A 23,266-nucleotide genomic window follows, 5' to 3' on the forward strand; every position below is an offset into this window, starting at 1 on the left:
ATGGAGACAGGATGTTTGTGTTACTGTGTTCCATGAAGTAGGACTATTGTCCTTTGTTCTTCTTTCTTTTTGCTGTCTGATGCTAGAGAGAGAGGGAGCCATGTTGCAGTGTTCCGTGTGTGTTTATATGTAAATAAGGTAGATCAGCCAAAATGTTGAGTTGCTGAGGTCTGTCACGCACGAGCTGCGAAGACTCTGCAGATTCCTAAGTGTGCCAGTGTTGGTTGACATCAGTCACTGTGATATTCAGGCAGAAGAAAGCTTATGAAGCTCCTGAACGATCGACCAGGAGGGAGAGAACATGCCAGTCGGGCATGTGTCTCTGCCAGGGTCCTATTCGAGTGTAGGCTGAACTCCTGGCAGCAGCTGGCCCCCCCAATCAATAAAAATACATAGCAAAGTGAGGTTCTACCCTACCCCTAACAAAAGGCCTGCCCCCCAACCAAAGGTCTACCCTCCCCAACAAAAACCTGGCTATGCTCATGCTTGGTTGCAGTGTGTGTGTGTGTGTGTGTATGAGAGAGAGAGAGAGAGAGAGAGAGAGACCCAAAAAGTTTGGAGGCCTCTGGCTGCTGAGATGGCTGGTTTCCTTCTCCTAAGCTCTGCCAGCCAAGCTTGCTTCCCCCTCTTTTCATTTAGACAAAAGAGATTTGAACTTCCTAGAAAGCCATAAAGTAAACATCCAATAATAAAATCATAAAGAGCCTGTACAGGCAAAGTGCCTTCCATCACTGGCAGTAAAGAGAGAATTACTGCCTAAGGGCGATACGATGCAAAGTCAATCTGGTGTCAGACAATGACACACTTCTACAGTGAGACGAAGCCACTGAGCAAATGGAGCCATCGCCCTCCTCCCCTTCCAAAATTCTTTCACGGATATCAAGGCTCACATAGGGGTTTCTGATCAGGAAGACAAAAGACCCTGTCTTCAGAAAGAGCCACGGATTTGGAGGGGATGACAGAACTGGTGTGGCAATTGCTCTTCACAGTCGGCACAAGAGAGATGATGGCAGAGTATGACGGGGGTAAAAGACACTTGAGCCTAAAATTAGGAATGTAGCTATTGACCCTGCGATTATTATCAGATTTATGATTTGCAATATATCAGCAAATAAACCTTATACTTCAAGGTAGAGCAAAGAATGATGAAGTGATGGAGGGAGACAGGAGAGGAATGTTAAGTTGCTCCAATATTCTGACCAATGTTTCGAGGGGATGAATAGCGTTTTGAGTTTTTTCCAGAACGGGGATTAGCTCCTCTTTTACAAAATAAGCAAACCAATCTGTGAGCGCCCCCTGCTGGCTCCAAGTGAACATTTTCCTTAATATATTGTGCTATTAAAACTGTGCATAAGTGGCCAATGACGCTTGGCTCATAGAAAGAATAAACAGCCTTTTAAAAACATTTGGGGATTATTAGATTCATAGATCAGGGCCAGATAAATATTAGTTCTGTGTAATTATACATGGGAATATAACTGAAGTGCATTAAAGTTCTGAAACTTCAAGATGTGGCTTTGTAATGGTCAGCTAGTGCTGGTTGCATGGACCATATTATGGTGGTATTAAGAGAACTGTCCTGGCCATCAGTTTGTTTTCAGACCAGGTTCAAAATGCTGCTGTTCAATCTTACACTTTTGCACAGCTATGGACCAGGCGCCTTAGACAGAGCCCTCCTCCTATGAATCTCTTTGGGAACGGAGATCTTCTGGTGGGGTTCTGGTCCAGGCGCCTTCCTTGGAAGAACTGAATTTGGAATCTATAAGCAGCAAGGCCTTTTCAGTGGTAAGACCCTATTTGCGGCATATTATCTCCTATGGGGCTGAACACTTTCAGATTATGAGGTTGCTTATTCTGACAGGCATTTGGAGAATAGGTTTGTCTTCTGCTTGGCCTTCATTATCACTTTTAGGAATATGTTTAATGCTGTATGAATTATTAATATATTTTATGTGGATTTGTTTGTTTGTTTGCCAGACTGTTGATTCTTTGGATGGAATCTACATTATAGATTGGATAAACTCAGATGCTCATGGTAAATTAATTAATTAATTAATTAATTATATTACAGATCTATACCACCCTTCGTCCAAAGATCACAGGACAGTTCACAATATAAAAACACAAAAATACATACCATAATAACAAACAAAAGCACTAACCCACACAAAGTTTAAAACAGGGTTTCCCAAACTTGGGTCTCCAGCTGGTTTTGGACTACAATTCCCATCATCCCTAGCTAGCAGGACTAGTGGTCAGGAATGATGGGGATTTGGGAAACCCTGATTTAAAACATCATAGATTGTTTACTAATTAGTCACAGACCTAGGAGAAGGGGAATGTTTTTGACTGGCGCCTAAAGATATTTAACAAATGTGACAGCTGAGACTCCCTGGGGAGAGCATTCTGTAAGCGGGGAGCCACCACAAAAAAGGCTTGTTCTCATATTGCTACTTTCTGGACCTCTTGCAGAGGAAGCATCCAAAGCAGTTCCTCAGATATGATCACAAGGTCTGGGTCAGTTCATATTAGGAGAGGAGGTCCTTGAGATATTCAGTCTGTGCATAGGCATTGCTGCTTATAGTTCCTGTCTATCAATTATTTTAAAGCATGCATGTATTTATTGCTTCCTATACCAGAACTACCTGTAATGTTGAACATAAAGGTAAAGGGACCCCTGACCATTAGGTCCAGTCGTGGACAACTCTGGGTTGCGGCACTCATCTCACTTTATTGGCCGAGGGAGCCGGCATACAGCTTCCAGGTCATGTGCCCAGCATGACTAAGCTGCTTCTGGCAAACCAGAGCAGCACACGGAAACGCCGTTTACCTTCCCACCGGAGCGGTACCTATTTATCTACTTGCACTTTGACATGCTTTCGAACTGCTAGGTTGGCAGGAGCAGGGATCGAGCAATGGGAGCTCACCCCGTCGCAGGGATTTGAACCGCCGACCTTCTGATCAGCAAGCCCTAGGCTCTGTGTTTTAACCCACAGTGCTACCCACATCAGTTAGGAGTAGGGGGAAAGATGGGGGTGTGCGGAGGGGCTCCAGTAGAAAACATCTCAGGTTTTACAGTTAAGTGGGGGTTGGCCTAGTGATGTTTTGTCAGGTGACATTTGTTGTAGAAGCCACACTGGAATGAATACAATTAGTTCAACAACAGAGTTTTCTCTAGTAGTGTACTCACTAACAATGTGCAGAATGGTGTTATGTGCTTAATTTCTAAAAAGCTATATACTAAATTCAAGATTTCCTAATAAACTCTGATCAGGGAAATCCACCCAATTCATAGATGTTTATGGACTCTTCGATGTGGTATTTAAGTGGTGAGAAAAGTATCATTATGCATATGTTCATAGGGAAATTGCAGAGCTCAGCCCAGATGAACACAGGCTCAAATTAAACCTTCTTTATGTCCCAAATTATGGCCTGATCCACCAATGAAAACCACAATTGGTAGCAGAACTGAATGCATAAAGGTTGTGGGCAAATGTAAGAATCAAAGCAAGGCAGAAGCAAACCTGACTCCTGGCACAATACAATATTTTATTCTGGCCTGAAGTTAAACCCCAAGAAATTAATGTTTGGCCCACAGAATGCTACATCACTTTAATCTCTCAGAGACTAAGCAGAGATATTTTACCAGCCACATTTATTTCTGCTATGCTGATAAGAAGGAGAGCACCTATTAAATATAACATGACTACAAAGTGCATTTCAGAACTTGGGTGTTATCTGAAGAACTACTACGGGGAACATGATGTCCTTGATACAACTCAAGTTTTAGAGCTCTGTCTCAGATATGGCAGAATGACTTTCACATTCAAAAATGAAAACATATAAAGTTCAAGTGTGTAATGTCTGCATGCAGGGTCGGCCCTCCCATGAAGCAAGGTGAGGCAACTGCCTCAGGTGGCAGGATCCACAGGGGCAGCAGATTCAAGCTTCAGGAAATGCATCACCTGCAGCGGCACACTTCTTCGAGGCCAAATGTGACTTCTCCTCAGCAGCCCTTCCTCTCCAATGCTGCCTCTACCTTGGCCTGTTGGCAAATAGGAGGCGCTGCTGGTCTCCTCCCACCCTTGTCCTTATGTAGGTATTTATTCCCTCCTTGTTCCTGATGCAGACCTTCACTCACTCTGTGTGAACAGAGGAAATAATGAGAATAACATGGCAACCAAGAATAGAGCAACAACAAGAACAAGCAATCGGACTTGAATAGTGGTGTAAAAATTATATGACTGCTAAAACGAAACCGTATAATTTACTCCAGACCTGTTCTCAATAGGTAAATATGTGCAATAAATTTCTCTCTTCTTGTTACTGAGCTCTGCTATTGCTGCTAATTCCGGTTACTTTTGTGGACCAGAATAAACTGGGTAAATTATGGAGTCAGCACATCTGTTCAGGTAAATGCATATATTCTATTCATACATAGTCATGTATGAATAGGACAGTTGATTGGTACTTTCAGATCTTTTACATCGCTTTTTGTAAGGGTATTATTATAACCGTAAAGCTCAGGCTGGTAAAAAGAAATGAGAGAGAGAGAGAGAGAGAGAGAGAGAGAGAGAGATAAGATGCAGTAAGTTGTTGGTATATCACAGTAGAACAGACATATTTCACAGGCCTGTTTACAAGCATCACCCAGCTTTCCCAGTAAAAGTTCAGATTTCCCCCACAAAACTACCCAGCAAAAATGACAAAATTATTATTTCTCTGTTAGACAGTTTTCTTTTTTAAAAAAAACAAAGTTTCCCCAGGCTAGCCCAGGTGTTATATTTATTGCTCTTTTGTTATGTTGAGCTGTATCTTTATTATTAACATCTTGGGCAGCTTGCATTTCACATCTCAAGAACAAACTGTTTTATAGAAGGACTTCAGAAAGCATCAGGGCACATTTACAGATAAAATCAATTTGGCTTTCACCCAGTTGCCTCATGAATAACTGAGGTGAGGGTGTTCTAGACCACAGTTGCTATAAACAAGAAGGCCCCATTCCACACTGTTATCAGTGTGCTCAAAGCACAGGCATGCAGTGCAACTGACCATGTGAATAGGAGAGAACCCAGTAAAATGGTGCCCCAGCCCTCAACTCATGGTGATAGTTCAGGAAGAGCAGACAACAAAGGTCCAAGAGAATTAACCAGGTGGCATTTCCTCTGTCTCTCTTCCAGAAAAGGTCCTCCATTAGGGCAACCATAGCCAGTTTTGTCCCCAAACCAGGTAGGAACCCAGACTGGATCATGATTTTTTCAGCCTGCCCTTGTACATTATGCTTTGCGAGTCCTTCACCACCTTGGCTTCTCTCTTTTAAAACTTTCCCGACATTTACTGTGGTCTAATTTGCATGCTGAACGCATTTCCCTTCCAGAGAAATGAAATACTATGATTTTCTGGAAATGTCAGAATATAAGATGAGTAAATTGAGTTCTTGCATGGAAAATGATTGTCTTTGGGGAATAAGGCTCAGGTGCATGCAGCAAGATCAATGAATGGAGACAAATTGAAGGAAGATGCCTTTCACAGCAGATTGGATCTCGTGTTACAGGTTATTGCATTGAATATCTTCCTTTCCTCATCTCTTGCAATAGCCTGCTCAAAGCACTTATGGTCATTGAGGCCATATATGTTAATGCATATTCGGCAACCCCACAACAATATGACCTGCAAAGCCACACTCCCTTCTCTGCTCACATTCAGATACATTCTCTTAAGCCCCACTCCACGGCACAGCATGTTGTATGTTATCATTAATGCTTTTTATGCCCTTAATAAGCCCAAACTATAGCAGTGCAGTGCAGTTTTAGTGTTTGTGCATTGTGAGTTCCTCCTCCTCTACTTTTTATTACTATTAACAAGACCCATTCCAAGCCTGTTTTGGAAACTGTTTGGGACTTTTTCTTTGGTCATTATGATGAATGGCCTATGTTAGCAACTGGATAAGGAAAATGTCCATATTAATTCTGCTGAGCACCTCAGCAGCATTCAGCCTCCTGGGTTTTGTTGGGTGAGATGGCCCTTGGAAGCACCATTTTTTATGATTCTAATTTTTTTCTGGGATGCCATTGTTAGGTCTGAGCCAAAGGCAGCTGAGATGAACAAGGAGGAGTTGGGATCCTCCTGAGCCCAGCAGTAAACAGAATTGCCCCCTCTCCAAAACGTACCTCTAAGTTTGGACATGCTAGACAGCTCCCTGAACCCTAAACCAGAATGATCACTGTCCTTGTGCATTCGGTGATGTGAAGGCGGAGCAATCCTACTTAGTGCTGTGTCCCCACTTTGTGCCCCTAGTTGTAGGTCACTCTGGGAGATGCACAAAGCAGCTTCAATCAAGCCCAGCTATTAGGTCAAGGCCTACCCTGATCTATATGATATCAGGTGTGATGCCCTGGGATTCGGATTCGAATGCTGAACCTGAGGAATCCCAGCCTCCAGAACCAGCTGAGTCGGGGCTGGGGCATGAGCCTGAAGGGTCCTCACCTGTGCTGGATCCTCAGGTACAGGCACCAGCTGAGTCTGCTCTGGCTCCTGAGGGGGTGGAGGACCCATTTCCTGCAGGTGCTCCGCCCTCAGCCCCGTCAGAGGAAGCTGAGGTTGCCTCTGGGTCTGGTAACCCTCCAGCTTCTCCTGAGCTGTAGAGGCTCAGGGCAGAGAGGCGGAGGGAACTAAGTTCGTGCAGGAGGAGTGCTCGCCTCCAGGCCAGGAGAGGCGAGTCACCTGAGGATCGGGGCCGCCCTGTGCCTCGGGGCAGATAAAAGCCAGCCATCCTCAGTTGGTTGTCACTTCCTGCCTGAACCCTGTCCTGCTATCCTGCTGGAACTCCTGACCTCACCTGACTACCTGCCCTGCATCCAGCTTCAACTTTTACGGATGGCCTCCATACTGCACCTTTGACCTCAGACTGGACTCGGACCTCGCCTCTCGCTTAGCCCACGGGACCAGCAGCACATCAGGTGTAGGGCAGGTGGACATGGCTTGCCCAAAACAGCCTCACAGGCCAACTAAGAAAGCCTGTCAGGCCAAGTTTGGCCCAAGGGCCAGAAGTTCCCCAACCGTGCTTTAGAGCCCTAACTAGCTTGAGTCCAAGATCTCTCAGGAACCATTTCCTCCCATACCAGTCTGTCCCCTTCCTTATTTGTTGTTGCACACAGTTTTTGGGGTATTTATTAACCTTCATCTCTTACTAGTTTTCACTGCCTGCCACAAGAGGACAGTGGCTATTTTGGGTGTTGTGATCTTGTGTGATTTCACACTTTAGTGCCCGCCTGTAAAAGGTGCTTTCCTAGGCACTGTGCCCAAAAACATGCATTTTGGGGCACTGTGCAATAATGCACAATAATGTTTTTTCAGGGGGAGCTCAGTGCACAAAGGTGCATGACATCACAGCACCCAGAACGGCCACTGTCCTCTCACAAGAAAAAAATTGGACGTCCTGTTTTTTCCATGGCACTTGCTGGTTATGAAACCTTATTCCAGTAGGCATTTAACCAGCTAGACTGAGTATTTTTATGTGATGAACCATCAGTCATAATATTATCTGTTCCACATGCCTCTGTTTTATTGGGTTTATATTACTATTACTATTACTATTGTTATTTTATTTTTATTTTTATTTTGTGGTTTAAGATGTCATCTTTGATACAAATACACTGGAAGAGAGTGCCCATTAAATATATACCTGTATATATTAGTAATACATAGACCATGCTACACCTGCTGTCTTTGAAAGCAAGTTAAGAATTAACACCTAGTCAAGTCTGCTTGCTTACAACAGGAAGGGTTTGTTTTGGTGTACAGGAAATATTGATTATTACAAATCTTTCTCTGGAATTATTTCAGCCCAATTATGAATGTTATAACCCGGTCCCTTTGGAATCTGTTCTTACCCAGGCTGAAAAATGGTATGGCAGACTCTACGAATGCACAAAAGTATATATATTTTAGGTCGGAAATAATACATCTCTTGTAAATATAGAGTAATCATCACCACAACCAAATATAGAGTAATCACCAACAACAACAACAAAAGAAAATTTAGAAAATCCTGCATTGTACTGAATAGTAAAGTAGTCTTAAGTGTAGGATATTTGTGTTTCAGAATAGAAGGGGGTCAATTTCCTGTAACTAGCATTTCACAGCATCTTTTAGCTAAGGAATAAAAGCACAAGTAAGAGAGCTGTTTGCAGTAAGAGCTGCACCATGTAATTTCTACCCGCTCTGCAAGCGATCAATCATTCTTTCAATAAACTTGAACTTAGGCACTAGCTCCTTGATTTCAGAATGCTTCATGCTTTTTGATACCCATGTAATGAGTAAAGGTTTCTTTAATATAGCTGCCCAATTGAAAAGGCTCAGTCATCTGCAGGTAGGTCTCTGAACGTGCTGGTTCGATTTGTTTTGTATCATAAAGGGTGCCCTTCTCTCCCGCTTGTTTGCAAGATGCCTTTCGTGAAAGATTTGCTGCCTATCTCTTTCATTCACCAACATTACAGTGTTTCATGAAGGAATGGATGAAATTCCATAGCATCGCATGGCAGAGCACTTGGTGACAACTTGCTCTTCTGCCTGCTCAATGGTCTCAGATGTGAGTTCTCATAGGAAGTGAATGTTTCATTATTTGTGGAATGGAAAAGTGTGCTTCCTGCCTGGTTCAATTTTTGGTTTGGGAACCACAGAAATGCCCACTGCAAAATAACTGGCCCAAATGTGTTCTGATTATTATTTATTGAATTTATATACCGCCCTATACCTGAAGGTCTCAGGGTGGTTCACAGAATCTCACTAGAGCAGAAATAGTCAAAAACATGGCTACATTTTACACACAAACATAGAAGATAGCAGTATAGGTACATAAGGGGGGGGGGGAGAATCCAAAGCCCACATACTGTATTGGCCCGAATATGAACCGCACCCAAATATAAGCTGCACCTTTAAAATTCAGGGGGGGGGGAGACAATACCCAAATATAAGCTGCTCCATTAAAATTCCGCAGGCACTCACACCCGCGCTGGCAGATGAATGGGGGGCAGGACGGGGGAGCGTACTGCCCCTGGCACCATCGGGGAGGGGGTACCACCATCATGGCCACCCCCGGAATGTGCCATGCACACACACCCCGTGCTGGGTGCCACGCCCCCATGGGCAGCGTGCCACACCCCCGGAATGCACACCATGCCCCCATGGGCGATATGTTATACCCCCGGGATGCGCGCCACACCCCCGGGACATGCGCCATGCCCCCGCCTGCTCTCCGCCCCTGGTGCCAGAGCATGCAGCTTCGCCGCTGCACACCCGTTCCGTTTTACCACATGTCTGTTACAGCAGTGATATCATAGAAGCCCATTTTTGTAAGGTCACAAATTAAAGCCGCACTTCAGCTTTTCAAATTCAGAATTTGGAAGAAAAGTGAGGCTTATATTCAGGCCAATACAGTAGTTTCCTACTTTCTCTTCCCCTCTCCTTTAGCCATCTGTTTTGCTCAATATCGTGCTTGATGAAGATTTCTGGAGAACTCAAAAGTTTGCTCAAAACTTTGTGGCACTTGGGTGGAATCTAATAAAGGTATTACAAAGGTGATGGCTTGAGAACAAAAGCACATCAACAGAATTTTGCTGGATTGGGCCAGAAGCTTAACTAGTGTTGATCACAAGATTAGGTTTGTATCATGATTCAATGCTCTGAGAAACAGCCTGCCACAGTCTATGGTGCTCTTTGGGCTGTCTGATTTGACTCAGGGTCTTTGCTTTTCTTTCTCTCCTCCCTCCATTTCACTATTGGAAAATTTTACAAATTACTATATCTTTTTGTTTTCTTTCAGACAGAAATGGGTAATATTTACAGGCATACTAGCCCCTCCAGGGTGGATAAAGCACACCTTTTGTGCTGGACACCTTTAAAGTATTTTTTGTGGGGTTCTTTTTTAAAAGGAAACATCTACAACTATTTTCCTCTCATTGCCACTCCTTTTCACTATTGGGTGATCAAAAAACAGCTACAACACTTTTTTATTTTAGCAGAAGTGGATTAAATTTGCAGGCATACTAGACTGAGTATACTAGACTGTCAATCAAGAAGGAGCTCCCTCTCATCCATCTTGATCTTGGTCCATTATTTATGATAGGCACTTAAGTTTCATTTTTGTAAAGCTTCTCTCCATCCCCTGACTTGGCACCTTCTTTCTACAATAAGTTTACAGGCTTTGTTTTTCTTTTCTTTTCTCTCTGGATCACTAAGGAATCAGGATGCAATTCATGAGTCTCTCATTATACCCATACAGCCTTGTACAGCTCCTCCTTCACTTTGAACAAGTCCCAATCACATCTCAGCTTGGGATCTGGAATCTGTCCAAACATGATGCACAGCCCAAGTATCTACTCAAGTATCCTGCTATCCACAGTGGCCAACCAGGCTAACACTTCTCTGCTGTTGTTCCCCAACAACTGGTATTCAGACGTGTGCACCTCTGATCATGGAGGTTGTATATAGTCATTGTTACTCATAACTATGAAAGCTTTATCCTCTTATCCCCTTCTGAATGTGTATATTAACCTTTTAAGGCAGTCCAAGCTAGTGGCTAGCAAACCGTGTGCCGTGTGAAGCAATAGCTCCTTTCATCTGTCCTGAATCTCCCAACATTCAGCTTTTGTTGGATGAGTCTGGGTTCTAGAATTATGAGACAGGGAGTTCTGCCTATCCACTTTTCCCACATCATGGATAATTCCATAAATATCTGCCATGCCTTTCTTGGATTCTGGCTATATTTGTTGTTTGGGTTACAAGGAAAGCAGAAGGATTGTACAACTAACAGTCCAAAATTAACATTCAGTGCATCCAGCTGGCTAGTTGTCTTCAACCTTCCCACCCAAATGAATTAGAAAAGAACATATCAAGGTCATTAACTGAGTTAACAAATGCATAACATTGAGCTATTAACTCAGTTTTAATCCATACAATTAGCAAGGCTGTTAATTAATATGCGGCTCTAAATTCATATGTGCTGTTTTTAAATTAATCTGAAACTTAATGAATGGTGAACAAGAAAAAATCATTTATTTCAGTTGTGACTGAGATGTCGATACATTTATTTAGTCTGCAGTCCTATTCATTTACAGCATTTCAGTCTGAGCTATTTGGACTTCCTTGTAAACTAAATAATTAGAGGTCATATGTCACCCTGCTGTCTGTTTTGTGACATGCACTATTTTATGTGACCGAACCACTTTTTCCCCCTTCCAAATTATTCCAGCAATTTAGGAGGAGATCACGGCTTTTACTGTATGGCTGTCAGAAAATAAGTGTTGGCAACATTGCCCCTTAGTTTTAGTTCTTAGTGTAAAAGAACTTGCTGTCATACTACTACTCCACTCTTTAGCTATCATAAATTGGAGAGGCATGTTGCTCAAAGTAAGCAGTCAGATACAGGGCCAATATGGGTCATGTTCACATAAAGCAAGATGAAATGAAGGGCATGTAAACACTGATAATATGCATTTGGTGTTGGAAACAAGTGCCTTTTGGGGGTGCAGAACACATTATTGCAGACATTGATGTCGCACAGTTTGAAGTGACTGGATGCGTAAAAACTGACTCCCTTTGGAAATGAAGCATTGTCCAGACCCATTAGATATTATTCAAAACTTGACTTGCAAAGTTTTCTTTAAAACAGAACATGAACATCAGCTGATACATCCAAACAGTTGCATAAGATATATGGTGGTCCAAGGCATAGGCTCAACATCTTACAAAATCTGAAATAATTCCAACAGACCTCGAAGCAAAGGTCTGTCTCTCCTCAGGGCCTGCATTCCAGCCTACATCCTGCCTTCGGCAGTTTACCTGGAGAGTTTCATGTACATCCTTGCTCTCACAGAGTCTGAGAACAAAGAACTCCAGCCACCATGCTTCCAAGATGGTGAATTTGCAATTCAATACTTCTCAGGTGATCTAAGCATAAACACTCATGTGTTAGCTAGCAGAAAACAACAATAGTTAATAGAAATCAGCTCAGTTAAAGCTTGGAGAGCCCTTTTTGCTCTTAATTTAGTTTCAGTAGAGTATTCCAGTTAAAGCCTTTCATCGATACACAGGCATTCCCATTTCATTGTCAGTTAAATAAATTAGACTTAATACACATGACTTCATCCCTGCCCCTATGCTATTTGTCAATATAAAGCACTTTCTGCTGGAATGGTTATAATCCACTTTTTTTCTGAGAATGCACTTTTCACACACTTGCTGCCTACATGGATACACAGAGAAGGGCTTTTTCAGGTGTGATAGGAATTTTATGGTCTTAGATATATGGTAATGTTCATAAGCGTACCAACCAAGCACACACATAGATCAGCACAGGAAGGCCAACCTGGAACCATTTTGATTCCTAAACTGACCAAATCTTTTCTCTGCAAGGTCAAAATGTAAAAGCCTCCCCGTTGTCTTTTCCTTCACAAATCCTGTCTTAAGGGTATGTCTGTGTTTGAATAGGGTGTAAGCCTGTGACCTGGCCCAGGAACTAAGTATTTATCATTACAAAAGACTGGCCAGGCTACCCAGGAAATCCAATCAAGTAACCTGCCAGACAGGAGATAAACAAAAACAGGAGAAAAACAATATTAAATTTTCTATTTTGGACCTCCTTTTCTGTGATGTAGGTATGATGTATCTGAGGCATGGTCTTAGGTTACACCCCTTCTGTGAGGTATGTATGATGTTTCTGGGGGGTGGTCTTGATCTACAGGGTGGCAATTTCAAAAGTCTTTATAAGGCCTTGCACACCATTTTTCTGGATCCCTCCTCTCTCCTGTAAGTGAGGGGAGCACCCTGTTGCAACAGTTCAATAAAGGCCAAGCCTACAGGCTGCTGTTTTGCTCCAAGTAATCCTGGTTGGTGTCTTTGTTTTTGTCCAAGGGAGCCCTCAGATTTTTCCGTTAACACAGGTCACCTCCTTTTGGGGCATAAATACTATTTCTACACTTTAAAAGCGTGTTTATAAAACAAACACAATGTTGATGCAGTCAGTAGTCACTTTTGCTTCATCTTCAGAACAAATAATTAAACAACTAAGGTTTGATTTGGTTGACAATTGATAGCAGAGACCACTCAATAAATCCACAGAAAACCTTGTGTTAAAATTCCAGCTCCAGCATAGTCTTAGCTGTAGAGTCTTCCTTGGCACTGAACAAATTGCTCCCCAGCATCAATTTTTCATGTGAAAATGGGTTTTGTGCCCAAATTCTGTGAAGCTGAATAAAAAACAGTGGTTATCAGCCCTGAGCTCTACAGGGTGACCTCAGGGTGTAAAGCCTGCAGGGGTATAAATTTAAATAAAAGCCTTAACTTCCATCTGATCTATCCATGAATTTATTGCAAATCAGCGCATGGCAACAAACCGAAGTAAAATATAAATGCTTAAAGTATCCATTTTGCCCAGGAGAGGGCACCATGCATCAAAAAACCCTGTAAATTCTAATCAGAGAAGAGCATGTAAATCTTTATACTGACTCTAAGCCTTGGCTGTCTCCCTGGAGAAGCTAGACTGGCTCTCTCTGTCTTGTCCTCCTACCAGCAGGTGAAGAAGTTGTTCTAACATGCTTTTGGGAATTGACTGCTTTTAATGAAAGTTCAGGTGCCATGCTGTTTTTATTGTAATTAGTGGTATGTTTTAAATAGATTTATGTATATGATTTTAATTCAATTAATGTTTCATTTTTTAATGATTGTTTTTTCTATGCTTTTAGAAATTCTTGTTTCTATCTGTAAGCCAAAAGGCAAGTTAATTATCGTCGTCGTCGTCATCGTCACTATTATTATCATCATCATTATTCTGTTCACTGACAAAGTCAATAAAGATAAAGGAAAAAATAATAATTGTGGCAGCATTTGATTCCATTCCTTTGCATTTTGGATATATCTAGCTTGTTGGAAGCAGATCTGCACAACTTTTTCTGAAAATACTCTGGAAAAAACACTGGAATTGCCCGTGTCCGAGATCTACCTTACCTGTCCTGCCCTACCCAGCAGCAGCAGCTGTAGGTTTTAATGAGCAAATGCAGGGAAACTATTATTACAGAGTTTGTTGCAATACATACACACACCACCCACGTTTCCCCCTCCCAATTTAAAAAAATGCAAAATGCTGAACAAAAAATAGATATTTATTATAGAAGGAGACTCACTGTTGCTCTCTGCTTAGCTGGCCTTAACTGAATGGGTGGGGGCAATCCTTTGAAATACATTGCTGTGCAGGCATGAGTGGGTGCATAGGAGCAACATCGTAAAATATTTGAGGGGACCAGGCCCCCACAAAGTTGATGGGCATTCCCATTCAAATGTTGTGTGTGCACTGCATCATGTGATTGGTTACCTGGGCCCACACAATATTTTATTCAAGTTGGCACCCCCGGGTGGGTGGGTACACACACACACACACACACACACACTCCCTACAGCTTCCTTGGGGTTGTATCCTGAGTCACTCTGAAATTAGGACAGTCTAATCATATATGTCAGTAAACCACAAACGTCTCAGTAACCCACTTGGCTAGAAAAATATACCAGACATTCTTTGGATTCTAGATTTCTGCAGAATAACTGTTCAGCTTACTTGCACAACAGATTGGGTGGAGTCACAAGTGGTCTGTAATTAGTAAATAAGATACAGCCACTGGCATTCTTGTCTTGCTTTTTGTGAAGTCCTAACATTCTAATTAGACCCTCTATCAACAAAACATACACACATATATTTAACACCCAGAATAGATTCAAAATCACCGGCATCATTTTGTGTCAGACCCCCTTTTTTGGTGTCATTCAGTATAATCCAAGATAATATTTCAACTACTGGAAGCTTTTAGCCATTCCTAATTTGCCTCTAGCAAAGGCGTGAGCACCTTTGCATATGGTAGACATCATCCCTCTGGCAATGCCTCTTTTTTGTCTATGCAAACAGAAACAAACCTGACCCTATTGAAGCTATGCTGATGTGAACAGCCAGGAGGGAAACAGCTGTGATATGCATCCCAAAAACAAACAAAAAACTAAAAATTCACTGTGAACACACCCTAAGAGATACGGAGATCCTTGCCATTTTTCTTGCTGTTGCTGTTTGGGGAATAAGAAATTATTGACAATCACACACGAAAACAAAGATCACCACAGCCAATCACAAACAAACAACCACACCCTAGGCCATCCCCAACCTCTCTCACCACCAAAGGAACACAAGTGAACAGCACAAGCAACGCTGACACCAAACCCTACATACATTAAGCATAATAGAAACATCACCACCTGACCCCCCCCCCATCTTCCCCCCCTCCCCCCCCCAATGTCTCAACAAATGAAATGGATTTGTAAAAATGTTACATGGAAAAAATACGAGAGACATTACACATACTTCTGTAAAACAAGAAAATATTTAATAATAAAAAAGAAATTATTGACAATCTATTACAGGGGCCAACAACGTGCGGCCCATGGGCCAGATGTGGGCCACAAAGACTGTTTTACCGGCCCCTGAGCCGCCCTCAAACTGAGCTGTCCACTTGGTGAGTCCTCCATGTGCTGTGCTAAACCGGCACAGCATGGTGTGGGGACTCGCCAAGCACTGCTGGAAATCAAGTCTGCACACGCGCAGATACCGGAAATCGCATCTGCTCATGTCCAGATGCTGAAAATCGCTTCTGCGCAGGCATGATTTTTGGCATCTGGGCATGCACAGAAGCAAATTCTGGCGCTGCGGACATGCACAGGCATGATTTCCAGTGTCACGCTGTGCTGGTCCGGCCCACGGATGATCTCTATGGGAGTGTTCCAACCCATGGCCGGTAAACCTTGCTGACACCTGATCTATTATAATTCACCTGGAGGTCTACCAGCAAGTCCAACTACTTTCCACTCCCCATGGCATACAGAACCTTCAAAAATAGATTCACATACCGTACATTGGTTGTAAGTGGATAGCTGCATGTTAAAGATGCATGGGAAATAACCGGAACACTCAATACAATCAAAATTAACTTGTTGCAACTCTGACTGGGCTGTAGGACTTGGGTATCTACTTATCACTTACCTTCGCAGTGCAGAGGGACTTCAGCCAATGCCAGTCCCCTGCCTATCCCCGCTGGCACTGCTAATGGAGATGTGCAACATTCTTAGCACGTCTCAGCTGGCAACCCAGCAAAAACAGTACCTGCCTTTTCAATGTCATTCATTTCAAATTATATACTAGATAATGAGGAAAGAAAGAGTCTGTATTTTTCAGAGACTCGCATAATGCCACACCAGTGTTAAGCTTAGTGATACATTTTACCAGTTCTTCATACGTATCCATTGCTTCCCTTCCGCATCACTGTCACAATCAGTAATAAAAATGCTCAATCAGCAGCTCAGGCAGCTGGAAAAGATGCATCTGGGGGTGGGGCATGGATATTCCAGAGCATTTTGTTTTATACGAAGGTAAAATTGAGTTGGTACCCTTTATCCTGCCTTTATGCCAAGTTTTAAATCCAAATGGAGTTGCTTGGTTGCTTTCCTGATACGAGGCATCATTTGTGTTATATGTTCTTATGAATTTTCATACAAAGTTATGACTTTCGGTGTGATGATCGTACCTTATAAGAAGGAATTAGATGAAGGGAAGGCTAGCCATAATGAGTTTAATGGTGTGTGTGTGTGTGTGTGTGTGTGTGTGTGTGTTCAGTAACTCTAGACTAGAGCACTGGAAGAGGGGCACAAAAGGATAACAGACATTGCTACTGTATGCTGCTTGTGAGGTTGATAGATGCATCTGGCTAGATGCTACTAGAAGCACAGTGATGGTCGCTAGGCAGACCTCGGTTTGATCTGGGAAGGCATGTATTATAGTACTATACATTGTCCACTAATCATGAACAAAGTTCACAAGCAATAGGCTGTTAAAAAATTTCTACGGGCACTAATTAAACTGAAATGCCTTGGCTGTGGACATTCAACGTTGTATTCTAAGAAATAATCAGCCACAATGTGGGGAAATTTTTGTCTCAGAAGATCAGCCAAGTGACTTGATCTTTATCTTCTCTAAGCTTTTCCTGAAGTTGTCATGTGCTCTTATGTGCTAGTTGGAACCAGTACTGAGAAAAAGGCTACACAATTTTCTCATAACTCTAACGGACGGTTCCAGAGTTATAAATGATCTTTCACACTTGTACAGCACATATAATGGTCCACAGTGTTTTATTACTTCACTTGATAATGGGTAACATTTTGAGAGTCCAGACGTATTTCAGCCTCTTTTGAACTGAAGCTGACAAGCAACCTTGTGTGCCTGCCTGTTGCCTCACTTTTCTTTTTGTTTCAAGTAACTATATTTGATACCTATTTAGGAAACATAAACAAGACCTGCCACAACAAGGCCTATTCACTTATAAATCATATCAGCTGATCCTCAGACTTTTTAAACCCTTTGCTTGCCAAGGGAATACCAAGTGCACTAGTATACAGGCAACTCTCAACTTATGCAAGGGTTACATTCCAGGGGTGGCGCATAAAACCAAAAACATATATAGTCAAAACACACATGGTTCAATGGCAAGTGGGATTGCCAAAGTCTTTTTTCTTAGATGCCCACCCCCTTTCCACCCCACTTTTTTTTGCCAAGCACATAAAGCTGAATTTGCTTTATGCACATCAGTTGCAAATTACATATAAAAATATATACTAGTAATATATTCTAGTAATAATTAATTTGATGATGATGATGATATTTGTACCTACCCATCTGGCTGGGTTTCCCCAGCCACTCTGGGTGGCTTACAATACTAATAACTCATAAATATAGATTGTTGTTGTTTAGTCGTTTAGTCGTGTCTGACTCTTCATGACCCCATGGACCAGAGCACACCAGGCACTCCTGTCTTCCACTGTCTCCCACAGTTTGGCCAAACTCATGTTAGTAGCTTCAAGAACACTAGTAATTAATGAAAACATAAAGATATCTGATTGGTAGCAGGAGAGTTTTGCTTGCTTTAATCCTTATTATCTGAAGAGCAGTCAGAAATTATATAGGCTGAATCTTAAAAGATGTGGCATCTGCTTAACATTGTTTCCAAGGCCACAATTATTTCAAAGCCATAGGCCACAATTATTTCAAAGCCATACTATGCTTCTGAGATATTTTTTTTTTTATGACTGAGTCAATGAAAGAATTCATGAGCGCTTAACTAGACTAATTCAGATCTATTAACTGGACCCTTCATAAATATATATATATATATTTAACAATTTTAAATTGTTGTTGTTGTTGTTTAGTCGTTTAGTTGTGTCTGACTCTTCGAGACCCCATGGACCAGAGCACCCCAGGCACTCCTGTCTTCCACTGCCTCCTGCAGTTTGGTCAAATTCATGTTGGTAGATTCGAGAACACTGTCCAACCATTTCGTCCTCTGTCATCCCCTTCTCCTTGTGCCCTCAATCTTTCCCAACATCAGGGTCTTTTCCAGGGAGTCTTCTCTTCTCGTGAGGTGGCCAAAGTACTGGAGCCTCAGCTTCAGGATCTGTCCTTCCAGTGAGCACTCAGGGCTGATTTCCTTAAGAATGGATAGGTTTGATCTTCATGCAGTCCCTGGGACTCTCAAGAGTCTCCTCCAGCACCATAATTCAAAAGCATCAATTCTTCGGCGGTCAGCCTTCTTTATGGTCCAACTCTCACTTCCATACATCACTACTGGGAAAACCATAGCTTTAACTATACGGACCTTTGTCGGCAAGGTGATGTCTCTGCTTTTTAAGATGCTGTCTAGGTTTGTCATTACTTTTCTCCCAAGAAGCAGGTGTCTTTTAATTTCGTGACTGCTGTCAGTGATCATGGAGCCCAAAAAAGTTGTTGTTGTTGTTAATTAAATCAATATACTGCTCTTCATCCATAGATATGAAGGTGCCTAAAGAAGCCAGGGTGGCTATCTAAAGAACTTTTAACTGAGTTAAGATTAAAAAAGGATGTGTACAAAAAATGGGAAAGGGGGGAAACCACCAAAGAGTAATTCAAACAAATAGCCAGCACATGTAGACACAAAGTCAGAAAAGCTAAAGCACAGAATGAACTCAGGCTTGCTAGAGAGGTTAAAAGCAACAAAAAAGGCTTTTATGGGTATGTTCGTAGCAAAAGGAAGAACAAAGAAACAGTGGGGTCACTCAGAGGAGAAGATGGTGAAATGCAAACAGGGGACACAGAAAGGGCTGAACTCCTCAATGCCTTCTTTGCCTCAGTCTTCTCCGATAAAGAAAACAATGCCCGACCTGAAGAATTTGGAGCGAATGATTCAGCAGAGGAAACACAGCCCAGAATAACTAAGGAGATAGTACAAGAATACTTGGCTAGTTTAGATGTCTTCAAGTCTCCAGGGCCAGATGAACTGCATCCAAGAGTATTAAAAGAACTGGCAGATGTGATCTCAGAACCACTGGCAGTCATCTTTGAGAATTCCTGGAGAACAGGCGAAGTCCCGGCAGACTGGAGGAGGGCAAATGTTGTCCCTATTTTCAAAAAGGGGGAAAGAGAGGACCCAAATAATTACTGCCCAGTCAGTCTGACATCAATACCAGGGAAGATTCTGGAGCAGATCATTAAGCAAACAGTCTGTGAGCACCTAGAAAGGAATGCTGTGATCACCAATAGTCAGCATGGATTTCTGAAAAATAAGTCATGTCAGACTAACCTGATCTCATTTTTTGACAGAATTACAAGCCTGGTAGATGAAGGGAACACAGTGGATGTAGCCTACCTTGATTTCAGCAAGGCATTTGACAAGGTGCCCCATGATATTCTTGTAAAGAAGCTGGTAAAATGCGGTCTTGCCTATGCTACCACTCAGTGGATTTGTAACTGGCTGACTGACCGAACCCAAAGGGTGCTCATCAATGGTTCCTCTTCATCCTGGAGAAGAGTGACTAGTGGAGTGCCACAGGGTTCTGTCTTGGGCCTGGTCTTATTCAACATCTTTATCAACGACTTGGGTGATGGACTCAAGGGCATCCTGATCAAATTTGCAGATGGCACCAAACTGGGAGGGGTGGCTAACACCCCAGAGGACAGGATCACACTTCAAAACGACCTTGACAGATTAGAGAACTGGGCAAAAACAAACAAGATGAATTTTAACAGGGAGAAATGTAAAAAAAAAAAAAAGAACTTGGGCAAAAAAAATGAGAGGCACAAATACAAGATGGGTGACACCTGGCTTGAGAGCAGTACATGTGAAAAGGATCTAGGAGTCTTGGTTGACCACAAACTTGACATGAGCCAACAGTGTGACGCGGCAGCTAAAAAAGCCAATGCAATTCTGGGCTGCATCAATAGGAGTATAGCATCTAGATCAAGGGAAGTAATAGTGCCACTGTATTCTGCTCTGGTCAGACCTCACCTGGAGTACTGTGTCCAGTTCTGGGCACCACAGTTCAAGAAGGACACTGAAAAACTGGAACGTGTCCAGAGGAGGGCAACCAAAATGGTCAAAGGCCTGGAAACGATGCCTTATGAGGAACGGCTAAGGGAGCTGGGCATGTTTAGCCTGGAGAAGAGGAGGTTAAGGGGTGATATGATAGCCATGTTCAAATATATAAAAGGATGTCACATAGAGGAGGGAGAAAGGTTGTTTTCTGCTGCTCCAGAGAAGCGGACACAGAGCAATGGCTCCAAACTACAAGAAAGAAGATTCCACCTAAACATTAGGAAGAACTTCCTGACAGTAAGAGCTGTTTGACAGTGGAATTTGCTGCCAAGGAGTGTGGTGGAGTCCAGGGGCACCGACTTATAAAAAATATTGGGGGGGCAGGGGCCCATACCGACTTATAAAAAATATTGGGGGGGCCCAAGACCTCCAAACTGCTGCTGCTGGGGGAACGAAAGGGGCGAGCCCTGGGCTGCCCCGACCTTAAGTGAACCTGTGAGGGCCTGCCCTTTGCGGCAGCCGATTGGCTGCCGCCGTGGGCGGTGAATATTAATGAGCTAGGGGGACGCCAGCCCCGCGAGATTGTTGATGGGTCGAGAGCCCGCAACCCCACCCCCTCTCTAGATCGGGAGTGGCTTTGTTTTAACTCATTACTGAATGTATTTTAAAAGGTAACTATCGTCAAACAAGGAAAATAAAAAATACCAACATAATTTTGTGATTTTACAAAGCATAATATAACTAATAATTTTCTTAAATTATTGGGGGGGGCAGAGCCCCCCCAAACGAATTTTTGAGGGGGCTCGGGCCCCCTCAGGCCCCATGGAGTCGGCGCCTATGGTGGAGTCTCCTTCTTTGGAGGTCTTTAAGCAGAGGCTTGACAACCATATGTCAGGAGTGCTCTGATTGTGTTTCCTGCTTGGCAGGGGGTTGGACTCGATGGCCCTTGTGGTCTCTTCCAACTCTATGATTCTATGATTCTATATCAGGATGGTTCACAACATAAAAGCACAATATAAAAAACCACACACACAATACCTAATGAAAATATAGACAAAAACAAACAAATAATGCACCCTCCCACAACACATTTGAAAGGGCATTGGATGTCAATCAGCCCAAGGCCTGGGTGAAGAGGAACATTTTTGCCTGGCACCTAAAGATGTATAATGAAGGCATCAGATAAGCTTCCCTAGGGAGAGCATTCCACAAACGGGGAGACACAGCAGAAAAGGCCCATTCTCTTTTTTCTTTTTTCTTTTTCTTTTTTGAAACTTGCCCATTTATTTATTTATTTATTTATTTATTTATTTATTTATACAACAAGAAAAAAAACACAAAAAACACAAATACCAAATTACACACAAATTACAAAAATAACCATAGCCACATAATTTTCTTGGCAAACAATAAAACATCTATTGGTCTTAACACTAAAGACCCAACTTCCCGTCTATTCCATATTTCAAATTCATGTTACTTACTGCCAATACACATTTTTTTCATAATTAAACTTATTCTCAATAAATCTAATTTCTTCTATCTATCTAGCAACTATTACTGAAGTTCCTCGAATGCTGCAACAGAATTTAAACTACTATATTTATTTTTCAGATATTCTTTGAAAACCTCCCATTTAGAAACAAATTCCTGTTTTGATTTATTCTTTATCTTTTCTGATAAACCATCTAATTCGGCATATTCTGTCAGCTTTTGGATCCAATCTTGTATAGAGGGGATTTCATTACTCTTCCATTTTGCTGCGATCAAAACTCTTGCTGCCGCCGTCGCATATAAAAAGATACCCTTCCTCTTTTGTGGAATATCCAAATCTGTTATTCCCAGGAGGTAGGCCTCTGGTTTTTTATTGAAAGAGATCTTTAGCATTTTTTGCAGTTCTGCATGTATACTCTCCCAGAATACCTGTATTTTCCTACATGTCCACCACATATGGTAGAATGTTCCTGAGTCTCCGCATCTCCAACAATTACTTGACACATTTTTATACATTTTTGAAAGTTTCCATGGTGTTAGATACCATCGATGTTGCATTTTTTGAAAGTTCTCTCTAATTGTGTAACAGTTTGTGAATTTCCAATTGATCTTCCATAAATTTTCCCATTGGGCCATGGTTATTGAATGGCCAAAATCCTGGGACCACCTCACCATTGGAAAAGGCCCATTCTCAAGTTGCCAGCCTCCAAACCTCTTTTGGAGGAGACACACAAAGAAGGGCCTCAGAGGATGATTTCAGGGTCCAGATAGGTTCATATGGGGAGAGGTGGTCCTATAAAAGGAACAGGTATTTGAACAAGTGAGTAATTTTATAGGTGATTTAATATATTATAAATCATTTTGTAGACTACTTGTGACAATCCAACATACACATGTGTTGCTGCTGCATACATGTGCTGATAATACCAAGGCCAATCATACATACATAACAATTGTTGGCATCTGTCTGTCTTTGGAGACAATGGAGGAGTGTACATTTGGGGGTGAGGTCAAACTGTTGGACGGTTGCAGTGTCTGCTGTAGAGACCAATGTGGGGAAGAAATTAATAGAAATTTACTATATATCAAGTGGACTTCACTGGAATTTATTCGACTTAAGAAATTACTGTGATACTACTTCCTCTCCCCTTCTTATTCATGATTAGATCATTTTATTGTTTGAAACCATGCACATATTATTCTGGCTCTCTTGTTAAATGCATCCAAAACTTTTATTACTGAACTAGCTTGCTATATACCGTAATTGTATCCCCATAAAACTTATAAAAGTGTTGAACCAGTGATGGAAATGCAGCTTCAGGGTGGAGGCAAATTCTGAGGGG

Source organism: Podarcis erhardii, assembly GCF_964252035.2.
Source record: "Podarcis erhardii genome assembly, chromosome: 1".
In the NCBI taxonomy this organism is placed as follows: domain Eukaryota; kingdom Metazoa; phylum Chordata; class Lepidosauria; order Squamata; family Lacertidae; genus Podarcis; species Podarcis erhardii.